The sequence below is a fragment of the Pseudophryne corroboree genome, chromosome 11 (genome assembly GCF_028390025.1).
Source record: "Pseudophryne corroboree isolate aPseCor3 chromosome 11, aPseCor3.hap2, whole genome shotgun sequence".
In the NCBI taxonomy this organism is placed as follows: Eukaryota; Metazoa; Chordata; class Amphibia; order Anura; family Myobatrachidae; genus Pseudophryne; species Pseudophryne corroboree.
This window is the reverse complement of record NC_086454.1, coordinates 73,096,335-73,110,442: the sequence shown is the minus strand read 5'-3', so window position 1 is coordinate 73,110,442 and position 14,108 is coordinate 73,096,335. Positions and strand designations below refer to the sequence as shown.

The following is a 14,108-nucleotide window of genomic DNA, read 5'->3' as shown; positions in this document are numbered from 1 at the left end:
ACAACATTATCTTTTCCAGTTGTCTCACAACTGGCTCTTGGCCATACTCGGATCAAGAATTGGACAACATAGGCTCCTATCTAGGGACCAGTGGGCGACACAGATTAGCCTAGACCAATTCTGAGTCACTCACAAAAGTGCACGCAGAAGCGTCTATTGGCGGTCACCCATCTGTGACTTGCTGTGTATACATACTCCCTCGAATATATCCATTCGCCTGAATGTGCATGGTCTGAGACACCCACTTTTAGCGTCTGTACATGTTTGTAATACGGATTGGTGCGTCAGTCGATCAGTGGCACCAGTGACACTTGCACCAGCCCTTTGGCAGGTGCAGTTTCTCCATCTGGCCATAGCCTCCTAAGCTTTCGGCTGTGCATTTAGGAACGCAGCTGCTTGAATTGGCAAACCTGTGACAATCCCATAACATGCCCACTCTCAGGAACGCACAAGAATTTTCCACAACATATTTTGTTACTGTCTGACTTGATCACAACACCACCTTTGTGCATGTACTTGGTGTAACGCGTGTGCCGTATGGGTTTTCAGAACTTTTCACGCATGGGCAGTCACGAACAATCGCTCAACATCAGCAGTGCATGACTCAAAAGCAGGGCCTTTATGCTATGATTTTCTAACAAATGAAGAGGAGAAAGAAGACCAATCCAGTGTGGGCTCCATGGGGTTATAACAGAAAGATTGCCTATCTTAGGATGTACCCATATAGTAAAATATGAGGAGTGGACAAAATAATGGTTTTTAACTGTGCTTTTTCATATACCTCCTTCAGTACTTATTGATGATTAACCCCAAACATACAGCCAATGTCATTAACAACTATCTTTAGGGTAAAGAAGAACAAGGAGTCCTAGAAGTGATGATACGGCCCCCACAGAACCCTGATCTCAACATCATCAAGTCTGTCTGGGATTACATAAAGAGACAGAAGGATTGAGCAAGCCTACATCCACAGATCTGTGGTTAGTTCTCTAAGATGTTTGGAACAACCTCCCTGTCGGTTTCCTTCAAAAGCTGTGTGCAAGTGTACCTAGTAGAATTTATGCTGTTTTGAAGCAAAGGGTGGTCACACCAAATAATGATTTTATTTAGATTTCTCTTCTGTTCATTCACTTTGCATTTTGTTAATTGATAAAAATAAACTATTAACACTTCTATTTTTGAAAGCATTCTTACTTTGCAGCATTTATCCTATACCTACCTAAAACTTTTGCAGAGTACTATATATATATATATATATATCGATCAGTGGGAGAAGACGCCGGGACCGGCTTGATAAAAGCGCAGCCAGGCGCTGAAACATTGCCTACCAAGCTGTTGCTCTGAGTCTTCAGTCATTACACCTGAATGCCGCCATTGGAGATTGTATTACACGCATCCTGAGGGCTGACGTTGAGGAGGGCACCAGGCACAGCAAGTCGCAGTTTCCTAAGAGTGCCGGAGCTGGGAGTTTATACTAGGAATTTGTCTTCGGTGTGCTATACAACAGCCAAGTAGGTAACAGATAAGCAGATGGGAGAAGGCAAGTAAAGTCACACAGATAGATATACCGTAGGGACACAAGTTAGTTACGTGTACGTCTAGTCAGTCAATGTTCAGGAGTTCAGCAGGCGGACCGCTTGGGGAAAGAAACTTTTGAGGCTTCTGGTGGACCTGGTGGAGACGGCCCTGCAACGCCTGCCTGAAGGAAGCAAGTTAAACATGCTGTGGCCGGGGTATAGCTGGTCTTTTACTATCTTCATTGCCCGCTTTTTAGCTCTGGACAGGTACAGGTCCTGGACTGAGGGAAGGTTGATCTTCTCTGTGGTTCTATATATATATATATATATATAGGTAGAAAGAAATCGGCGGCACTCCAGGACTTCCAAGTAGTAAAAGATGTGTATTAAAACATCACAAAATACTAAATGTGACCGACGTTTCGGGGTCCGTAGCCCCTTTTTCAAGAATACACCTTGAAAAAGGGGCTACGGGCCCCGAAACGTCGGTCACATTTTGTATTTTGTGATGTTTTAATACACATCTTTTACTACTTGGAAGTCCTGGAGTGCCGCCGATTTCTTTCTACCTATTGCTACAAAATTCCGGAGGGCACCTGGGCCGGCTAATGGATATATTTAGGGAGTGCCGGGCTGCTCCATTCCATATATATATATATATATATATATATAAAACATATAAAATCTTAACATGATAAAACCAGGATTTTCTATAAATTGACTCTGCTTTCTTGAGGCTTTACTTTCTACATAACAAGTATATTATAAGAGAACTAATGAAAAAACAGAGACTCAGAATTGTGGATAGGAAGAGATAATACTTTTCTGTCAGCAATGTATGTCACACCTGCTGTGTTCCATTGATGCAGAAATACAGCGGGATCCTTGAATCATATAGACTTGAAACGTAACAAGTTTCATTCACTTGATTGAGACTCCACGGGACAGAATAGTTTTCGATTCATTTATATGACTAAAATAGACCGATGGATTTACGCCATCCATTTTCTTTTAACTTTCGTTCTGCGATACTTGGAAGTGTTTACCAAAGTGTCTTATACAGTGAACAATCACCAGTGTTGATAGAAGCTCTTTAATGAACCCAGTGCTGAAGTCTCTTCACATTCTCCAAAACATCTGGTAAATCATGCCTGATTGTGGCAGTTGGAATGGCACATGTAACTTACAGTAGCAATCAACTACTGTACCAATATAAAGACGGAATCCAAATGATTTCAGAGGCTGGGCAAATATTGTTACAGCAAGTACAGCAAAACGCGATATCCATCACAGTTTATTGTTCAGTGATATGTAAATCGCCCTCCCGCTTGTATACATTTAATTGTTGCTATGGGCCAGCTTCATTGTTCTACAGCATCATCCAGTAACACAGGGGGTCATTCCGAGTTGTTCGCTCGGTAAAAATCTTCGCATCGCAGCGATTTTCCGCTTAATGCGCATGCGCAATGTCCGCACTGCGACTGCGCCAAGTAAATTTGCTATGCACTTAGGAATTTTACTCACGGCATTTTCATCGTTCTGGCGATCGTAATGTGATTGACTGGAAATGGGTGTTACTGGGCGGAAACAGGCCGTTTTATGGGCGTGTGGGAAAAAACGCTACCGTTTCCGGAAAAAACGCAGGAGTGGCCGGAGAAACGGGGGAGTGTCTGGGCGAACGCTGGGTGTGTTTGTGACGTCAAACCAGGAACGACAAGCAGTGAAATGATCGCAGATGCCGAGTAAGTCTGAAGCAACTCAGAAACTGCTACGAGGTGTGTAATCGCAATATTGCGAATACATCGTTCGCAATTTTAAGATGCTAAGATTCACTCCCAGTAGGCGGCGGCTTAGCATGAGCAAATCTGCTAAAATTCACTTGCGAGCGAACAACTCGGAATGACCCCCACAGTTAGGTTGCTGAAACTGTCTAATAAAAAAAAAAGAAGAAAAATGCCATGGCAGGGGAAAAAACCGTAATGGTTTTTGTTTTCTTAATCCCAAACTGGTACAAAGAAAAGAAGGTTTGTGCACAGTTCAGACTGCAGAAGATACAACATGCCTTTGTGTAGGTGAATGTGTCAGAATGTAGATAATGCTCTTATCAAGCCTCTCAGTCACAGCAATACACTGGAGATAGGGTTTTACATGACAACTGATAAGGACAAGGAACAAATGTAGCAAGCTAACATAATCACTTCATTCCAGATGTATATAAGTGTTTGCTAAAGTCGATGCAATGACACTGTGGCATGGTGGAACAATTCATTATCCACAGATTTCTCACAAACACACCACAGAGACATTTTTATTGTTAACCCAAAAGGACCAGTCTTATTCAGGAGAAGACTTCTAGGAAATGACATGTACCATGGTTGCCCTTTCAGTCAATGCTTCACTTGCTGGGTTTTTAGAGGTTGCAACAGGCTTCTACTGAAACAGGAACCCACCTACCGATAGGGGTGCGGACTCGGAAGAATTGACAATAAAATGCTGGTTCCTCCGCAGTGACAGGGAGCTGGGTCCTGCACTGGAACATTACCTGCAGCGCACGGCTCCTGGTATTGAGAAAGAGATGTCAGCGCAGGAGGAGTCCTTGAGGGCAGCCCACCATCTCCGGGAATGCTGTGCATGTCCCCAAAGTGATAAAAACACGGGTGTGCTCTGAGGCCATGCCCCCTTCCAATGAGGCTATGTCACTTTTAGGGGTGGGTGGTTCTCTATTTGGCACACCGGAAGCCTCTGCTAGGTGTAGCTTAAATCTCTCGCCGACTTTGCTCATTGTTATAGTGATATTATAGGAGAACTTCAGTCAAAGTTAAATGTTATATTTCCTTGCATTATAGAGAAAACGTCTGGATAACTAAGACCCTACAGTTACCCTGACATGACGTGTCCCTCCAAAGGGCTGCAATATCACTCCACTGTGATCTTCCTCTATATGAAGAACTGTAAGATCACACTGAATGTTTAGACATGACAGGGGATACCAGGAGAGAAGAACACAGCAATAGACTCTTGGGACTCTAGTTAGCTACACCAAAACAAAGAATACATTTTATTGTCTCTTATTAGTGACCTTCCCCCAAAACTATTTTTTAGTCTCAGGTTATGTTCTCTTTTAACCCCTTTGCTGCATAAATATTAAAACTAAAGAGTCCCATTCTACCTACAAGGTGAAGGATGTAGTTACAAAAAGAAAAGAAAAAAAAAGTCTCAGGGAAGTGATGTTGAGTCTGTACACGTTGGCATCAATAAAAAAATAAACCATTAACTAAAAGTAATTCAGTAGATGAAGGGCTACATAGGGGCAAATGTACTAAGCCTTGGAGAAAGATAAAGCGGAGTGAGATAAAGTAACACATAAACATAGAATTTGACGGCAGATAAGAACCACTTGGCCCATCTAGTCTGCCTCATGTTGTACCCCCATGCATGTTTAAATTGCTCTACTGTCTTAGCCTCTACCACCTCTGATGGGAGGCTATTCCACTTGTCCACTACCCTTTCTGTTAAGTTATTTTTCCTCAAATTAAGTCAAATTAATTTTTCCTCTACCTCCCTCCAGTCTCAGTGCATGTCCTCGTGTTCTATTCTCTTCATTTGAAGAATGTTTTCCTCCTGGACTTTGTTAAAACCCTAGATATATTTGAAAGTTTCTATCATGTCTCCAATTTCCCTCTCTGCTCCAAACAATACATATTGAGATTTCTTAGTCGTTGTGATGTAGGCCATGCACCATTTTAGTTGCCCTTCTTTGTACAGTCTCTAATGTAGTTACAGTATATCCTTCTGAAGATATGGTTTCCGGAAATGAACACAATATTCTAGATGAGGCCGTACCAATGACCTATATAGTGGCATTATTACTTATTTCTTTCTGCTGCTGCTTTCTTTCCCTATGCAACCAAGCATCTGACTAGCCTTCCTCATTGCTTTGTTACATTGCTAACCAGTCTTTAAGTCCCCTAAAATAGTGACTCTTAGATCCCTTTCCTCCTCAGCAGTTTCCAGTATAGTGCCATTAATACTGTATTTAGACTTTGGATTTTTGAGACCCAAGTGCATGATTTTTAATTTTTCAACATTAACCTGTAATTGCCACACTCTTGACCATTCCTCTAGTCTACCTAGGTCCTCAATCATTTGTTTTACCCACCCTGGTGTGTCTACCCTGTTGCATACCTTTGTATCATCTGCAAAAAGGCATACTTTTCTTTGTATGCAATTTGCAATGTCACCAATAAAGATATTAAAAAGCACTGGTCCAAGTACAGTTCCCTGGGGTACTCCACTGGTTACCGTTTCCTCCTGTGAATGCACTCCATTTACTACAACTCTCTGTTTTCTATCCAGCAAACAAGATCTTATCCATTCAACCATTTTAATATCCAATCCCAAGCTTTCGAGTTTATCAGTCTGCGATGTGGGACAGTGTCAAAAGTCTCACTCCAGTCTAGATAAGCTATATCTATGGTTCCACCTTTATCTATTTCTTTAGTCACACAGTCAAAAAAGTCAACAAGGTTTGTTTGACATGATCTCTCCCCCTCTACCCCCAGTGAATCAATGCTGCTTGGGAACCTGTAAATTGCTGGATATGAGATAGAAACATAGAATTTGTCGGCAGATAAGAACCACTTGGCCCATCTAGTCTGGCCCTTTTTTTTTTTTACATTATTTTTATCTCTAACCTTATTTGATCCTTATTTCTTTGTAAGGATATCCTTATGTCTATCCCATGAATGTTTAAATTGCTTTACTGTCTTAGCCTCTACCACCTCTGATGGGAGGCTTTTCCACTTGTCCACTACCCTTTCTGTGAAGTATTTTTTCCGCAAATTTCCCCTGAACCTCCTCCCTTCCAGTCTCAGTGAATGTCCTCGTGTCCTATTGCTTCTCTTCATTTGGAGAATGTTTCCCTCCTGGAATTTGTTAAAACCCTTGATATATTTGAAAGTTTCTATCATGTCCCCCCTTTCCCTACTCTGCTCCAAACTATACATATTGAGATTTCTTAGTCTTTCTGGGTATATTTTGTGATGTAGGCCATGCACCATTTTAGTTGCCCTTCTTTGTACAGTTTCTAATGTATTAATATCCTTTTGAAGATATGGCCTCCAGAATTGAACACAGTATTCTAGATGAGGCCGTACCAATGACCTATATAGTGGCATTATTACTTCTTTCTTTCTGGTGCTGATTCCTCTCCCAATGCAGCCAAGCATCTGACTAGCCTCCCTCATTGCTTTGTTACATTGCTTACCTGCCTTTAAGTCACCTGAAATAGTGACTCCTAGATCCCTTCCCTCCTCAGTAGTTTCAAGTATAGTGCCATTAATACTATATTTAGCCTTTGGATTTTTGAAACCCAAGTGCATAATTTTGCATTTTTTGGCATTAAACTGTAATTGCCACACTCTTAACCATTCCTCTAGTCTACCTAGATCCTCAATCATTTGTTTTACCCCACCTGGTGTGTCTACCCTGTTGCATACCTTTGTGTCATCTGCAGAAAGGCATACTTTTGCAATGTCACCAATAAAGATATTAAAAAGCACTGGTCCAAGTACAGATACCCTCCTGTGAATGCACTCCATTTACCACAACTCTCTGTTTTCTATCCTTCATCCAAAATCTTATCCATTCAATAATCCTAATATCCAATCCCAAACTTTCAAGTTTATTTAGCAGTCTGCGATGTGGAACAGTGTCAAAAGCCTTACTACAACTCTTTCTTGCAATAAATAGTGGAAAACTGCTCTAATCAAGCTGGTAACAATCCCCAGGTGCTGCGGGAGGGGGTTACTCTAGACAAGAAATACAAAAGGGATTTTTCCCACGCACTCTGCTGACCGTTAGTAAGAAGAACTATATACTATGTAATAATAGGAAATTTAGAGCTCTTCGTTACATATGTTTTGCAAAAGATATGATAAGCCTCCAGGCCACTTCACGGCTGCTCTATTACTGGAGGTCCCTACCTAAGCATAGGTCCAGGGCTTGGACCCCACAAATTTGGCTCAGGCCCGACCACCCCAGGGCAGCACACCATTGAAATACTAAAGTGTTAATATGTGTTAAGAAAGAAGCAGAGGCTATGGGTTAGAAAGTGCTACAAAAATAAGGGTGTTAATAAAATACTCAAAAGAGTAATATTAGTGAAAAAATAGGAGTGTTACATAAGTGCTAAATAAATAATATGGCATGCTACCCCAAGGTGGCCCAGCCCCACCAGACCTGGGGGGTACCACTCCCCAAACCCATACACAGCATAATAATAATTACAGCCACTATGGGTCATACAATTGCTTAATGTATGGCCACATGATAATGGCACATACAGAACATATCCAGATTGAGAGCTAGTTTACCTGGAGGCACCCCTGTATCCTCCAAACGGCACCACAGGACCCAGCATGCCCTCCTAATGCTGGCTCCATCTATGCCTCTCTGAACTGCAATAAATAGTGGAAAACTGCTCTAATCAAGCTGGTAACAATCCCCAGGTGCTGCGGGAGGGGGTTACTCTAGACAAGAAATACAAAAGGGATTTTTCCCACGCACTCTGCTGACTGTTAGTAAGAAGAACTATATACTATGTAATAATAGGAAATTTAGAGCTCTTCGTTACATATGTTTTGCAAAAGATATGATAAGCCTCCAGGCCACTTCACGGCTGCTCTATTACTGGAGGTCCCTACCTAAGCATAGGTCCAGGGCTTGGACCCCACAAATTTGGCTCAGGCCCGACCACCCCAGGGCAGCACACCATTGAAATACTAAAGTGTTAATATGTGTTAAGAAAGAAGCAGAGGCTATGGGTTAGAAAGTGCTACAAAAATAAGGGTGTTAATAAAATACTCAAAAGAGTAATATTAGTGAAAAAATAGGAGTGTTACATAAGTGCTAAATAAATAATATGGCATGCTACCCCAAGGTGGCCCAGCCCCACCAGACCTGGGGGGTACCACTCCCCAAACCCATACACAGCATAATAATAATTACAGCCACTATGGGTCATACAATTGCTTAATGTATGGCCACATGATAATGGCACATACAGAACATATCCAGATTGAGAGCTAGTTTACCTGGAGGCACCCCTGTATCCTCCAAACGGCACCACAGGACCCAGCATGCCCTCCTAATGCTGGCTCCATCTATGCCTCTCTGAACTGCAATAAATAGTGGAAAACTGCTCTAATCAAGCTGGTAACAATCCCCAGGTGCTGCGGGAGGGGGTTACTCTAGACAAGAAATACAAAAGGGATTTTTCCCACGCACTCTGCTGACTGTTAGTAAGAAGAACTATATACTATGTAATAATAGGAAATTTAGAGCTCTTCGTTACATATGTTTTGCAAAAGATATGATAAGCCTCCAGGCCACTTCACGGCTGCTCTATTACTGGAGGTCCCTACCTAAGCATAGGTCCAGGGCTTGGACCCCACAAATTTGGCTCAGGCCCGACCACCCCAGGGCAGCACACCATTGAAATACTAAAGTGTTAATATGTGTTAAGAAAGAAGCAGAGGCTATGGGTTAGAAAGTGCTACAAAAATAAGGGTGTTAATAAAATACTCAAAAGAGTAATATTAGTGAAAAAATAGGAGTGTTACATAAGTGCTAAATAAATAACATGGCATGCTACCCCAAGGTGGCCCAGCCCCACCAGACCTGGGGGGTACCACTCCCCAAACCCATACACAGCATAATAATAATTACAGCCACTATGGGTCATACAATTGCTTAATGTATGGCCACATGATAATGGCACATACAGAACATATCCAGATTGAGAGCTAGTTTACCTGGAGGCACCCCTGTATCCTCCAAACGGCACCACAGGACCCAGCATGCCCTCCTAATGCTGGCTCCATCTATGCCTCTCTGAACTGCAATAAATAGTGGAAAACTGCTCTAATCAAGCTGGTAACAATCCCCAGGTGCTGCGGGAGGGGGTTACTCTAGACAAGAAATACAAAAGTACCATTATCATGTGGCCATACATTAAGCAATTGTATGACCCATAGTGGCTGTAATTATTATTATGCTGTGTATGGGTTTGGGGAGTGGTACCCCCCAGGTCTGGTGGGGCTGGGCCACCTTGGGGTAGCATGCCATATTATTTATTTAGCACTTATGTAACACTCCTATTTTTTCACTAATATTACTCTTTTGAGTATTTTATTAACACCCTTATTTTTGTAGCACTTTCTAACCCATAGCCTCTGCTTCTTTCTTAACACATATTAACACTTTAGTATTTCAATGGTGTGCTGCCCTGGGGTGGTCGGGCCTGAGCCAAATTTGTGGGGTCCAAGCCCTGGACCTATGCTTAGGTAGGGACCTCCAGTAATAGAGCAGCCGTGAAGTGGCCTGGAGGCTTATCATATCTTTTGCAAAACATATGTAACGAAGAGCTCTAAATTTCCTATTATTACATAGTATATAGTTCTTCTTACTAACAGTCAGCAGAGTGCGTGGGAAAAATCCCTTTTGTATTTCCTACAACTCTTTCTTTTAAGAGTGTTTCCATCAATTTCCCTACTACTGATGTGAAGCTTACTGGTCAGTAGTTGTTTGCCTCTTCCTTGCTTTCACTTTTGTGCAGTGGGACTACGTTCGCTCTTTTCCAGTCCTCTGGAATTCCTACTGTAGCTAGTGATTGGTTGAATAAGTCTGTAAATGGCGCTACCTGCACCCCTTTAAGTAGCAACTAATCAACTCCAAACTTAGCCTGTAACATGTCAATTATTAGCGGATTGCCTGATACTTGATCTATCTCCACCTAATTACTCTCTAAGTCTTTGTACATCTCCCCCATAGACAGATAAAGACACCCTTGTTTGAAAGAGGATAGTCCCCTTTTTCAATCTATAAGCCCACCAAATAAACTACTGTTTGGTGATAAGTGCATACTTACCTACTTTCCCATGATGTCTATGGGTGGTCCCCTCCCCTCCCACAGACTTCCTACTGAGGTAGGTGAGAGTTGCATTATTTTAGCCGTGCCCCCTCCCCAAGTATTATACATATTCTAAAACAACCTGAAATAAAAGTCAGGCGCATGTAAAAGTCTAAAAAATATCCAAGATGTCCTCTGAATTAAATTTTTCCTTATCCATAATTATAAATGTTATTTATTTAAAAGTATCTTAAATATTCGTTTTGCAGCTCCCAACTGTCATGTGTTCTGCTCCTAACTATCATGTGTTTAAAAAATGACAGTTGGGAACTGACTGGGTGGAGCATCATGTATCATTCACTACGCGTGTTATCATTCACAAGTTTTATCACTCGTTGCTAAATGGGCCCTACAGTCTGTAACATGACAGTCAGGAGTTTATTGATTGGCCCTTTATCTTCATCCACTTTATCTCTCTCCAAGACTTAGTATATAAACTCCTTAATCCTCAATGAAACTTCAGAGATGAAAATAGCTAAACCAATGACTAAAGTACTCCTCTTGACCTTTTAATTAACTTGGTATATTAGACAACATACAGTATAACATACAAGCTTGACCACGCTATGATTCCTTTTAATGCAGCACACATAAATGTACAATATCTATTTTGCCACATTAAGAATCATTTATGAGACCTTGAGTTGCTACAGCTGCCTAGTCAAAGCCTAAGAATACAAAGACCTGTCTCCTGCAAGCTAACATCACTTACTCAAATCTTACAACATAATTACCCCACTGTGTAAAAATGACAATATCCAATTTACCAACTATTAAAAGCTTCCTTCAATGTCATCACAAGAAAACTTCAAGAAAGTTAAAAACCTTCATCACACAGAGAGCAGCCAACAGAGAACCAATGTACATTCAGATTCGATTACTGAGATAAGAATTGCACAACACGCCTAAAATGTATCTCCCATCCCATGCAACAGTCTAATAACATACTAGTGTCAGTTGTATTACTTTACAATCCCAATTGAAACTCGAGAAGAGATGATGAAATTGCCTGTGGTTAAGTTTGAAAGATAATTTGCCTTACTATTATGTTTGTTAACTATTTTGTAATTACTAAAACATTATTTCTAATGTACATTAAATCATACTTTTTTTTATATGAACTTGTTTAATTTAAAAAAAAAATTGTTGTTCAAAAATTTATTTGCAAAACATTTTAACAGCAAATTTGGTTAAAAATTCCTCATTTTATTCACTAAAACCACATTATTAAAGTGATTTGGCGGCTGCTTGTACCTAATGTTCTGAGAATCTGGAACTTTGCTGAATCATTTTGGATATATAACTTCAAGGTACAGTACATCTTTATTATTTTTAATTGATTGGGCTTCTGCATAGCTAATACTTGTCTCCTATTTATAATTACCTCTTTTACGTAAGGCTATTAAAGATGTGTTTTTTTTTTTTTCAGTATATAACAGCACGCTAAATGTCGTATCACCCCATTGTGCAGAGTACATACTGGCATTCGACTGTGAATAATACTTTTTAGCAGGGCAATAAATTCTAAAAAAGACGGAAGCTAAAAACTGCAAACACCTATGAAAATATTGAGTCCTGAAGCAAATAGGAAATAAGCTACCAGGAGCTGACTGTCTTATTATCCCATAATTACTAAAGGGATTTAACACAGTTGGACATCGTTGTCATAGAGCAGTAATTGTCATATGGACAGAGGGGTGGCCAAGAACACATTGAATTAAGTGAAATCATATGGAATATGAGACACCTAGAGCTTCTCCATAGGTCAGTCCAAGTCTAAACCATTTTTTCCGTAAAAAAAACAGATGTATTTTCAGAAGTGGCAATTGGGAATTAACACTTTATGCTTATAAGAACGGTTTCCCCAGAATAAATAATTAGATGTTCTACGAGGTAGTTATGACTGTTTAATATTTTTAAAAGAGGGTAAACATGAATAGCAATTTTATTATGTATTACGTTATACAGAATTGTAGCTCTTGTGAGCAGGGCCCTCTACCTTTTACTTTAAAAAAAAAAAATGGGGCAGATCTCAGACATGCGCTGGGAGATCCTGATTATCGCCGCACTTCATACACGGGCACTTCCTTGCTGGTAAAGCGCAGGATGTGGTTCACGGGCCCGAATTTCCAGTCATGTGCTGTGCACATGTGCGGTTCACGGGCCCGAACTTCCGGTCATGTGGCGTGCTAGCATGCGTTCCAGCGGTTGAAGACCCGAGTGGACGTGACTAGTCTGATGCTCCAGGGGAGGTCTTAGAGATTACAGGTGTTGCAGGTAAGCGTCATTAGGTGAGCTTAAATAGAGCTCACAAGTGAAGCAAGTTTTGCACTTTACACAGGCACTTTTTGCACAACGCACCTTGGCACTTTAGCGGACTGTTCCCCTGATGATGGATTAATACCGAAAATGGCTGTTTGGGAGGTCATCTGTGTTTACCGTGCATCTTCACGATGAGTATCTGCTGAGCCTTGTATTAACTTTTCATCATGCATATGGAGTAAAAAAGCTCTTTTGGAAAATCTGCAGTGTGCTGGTCCTGTCTATGCTGTTGACTATGTTGTGGGATGGACACGAGATGCTATAAATATATATAGGTAAGTTTGTTTGTATTATTATGTTGATACCTGACGAAAGTGCCACTCCATTAAACGGCACTGAAACGTTGCCTTGGAAGCTATGTGCTAATGAGTGATTCTGTTTAGTCGCCTGGAGTGCTGCTTCATTGTGTCTCTGTATTAATTTTGGCTGCGGGCACCCGGCGCAATTAATCAGCAAGTGAGAGAGCCAGACCGCACTGCTTGTTTGTCTATGTGAGCGCTACACCCTGCACAGGTGAATCGCTCTGGCCGAGGCTCCTCCATCCATACATCAGTTGCTCTATTTATCAGTGACTCTCCCCATTCAGGACTTTTTTCCCAGATAGTGATTGCTACTACTGGGTAACTGTATTTATTCCGAGCAGGCTATATTGCAGTACTCGGTTGTTTTTATTCCTTTTGTTTGCACTGTTGAGTCTTTATTTGTGTCACCTTCATTGGCTACAATATGACGGATCAGCGCCTGCCAGATGACACCAGTGGTTATACACATATGGTATATCCATTGGACAATACCCATGGGTACTCAGAAGCTGAGGCAGAGGGCATCCTCTACAAAGAAGTACCAAATGAACAGGAGGAGGCTTCCTCATTGGAACAAATATACCGGAATTTACTTAAATGGAGACGCAAGGAAACTGATTTTTATTTTCATTTCCTATCACTGAGTGATTATTACCGCTGTAAAAAGATACCACGGGGGCTACGAATGACAAATTCCCCGACTATCGGGCGAGGTGACCCCATCTTTTGCCGCAAATGGGTAGGCATTATGAACAAATGTTCTATGGATTTGATGCTCCTTATTATCGCGCAATCAACAAAGGAGATGAACCTGCTTAAAGACAAAATAGCAGCATTAGAAATAATCCATAAGCCAAACCTGGAAGCGGATACAGCTAACAACTGGTATGAAAAACTCAACAATCAAATTCAATCATACAAACGAGACCATATAAAATTCAAAAATGATAAAAGACATAAGGTGGATATGGACTATGAACACAATAACGTTTATAG

At 41.1% G+C, this 14,108-nt stretch overlaps 1 protein-coding gene across 4 annotated transcripts in view; it reads right to left on the bottom strand.

Moving 5' to 3' along the window:
• Positions 1 to 14,108, bottom strand: part of METTL15 (methyltransferase 15, mitochondrial 12S rRNA N4-cytidine) — a 560,008-nt gene that overhangs the window by 39,669 nt on the left and 506,231 nt on the right. The gene's annotated exons all lie outside the window — the stretch shown is intronic.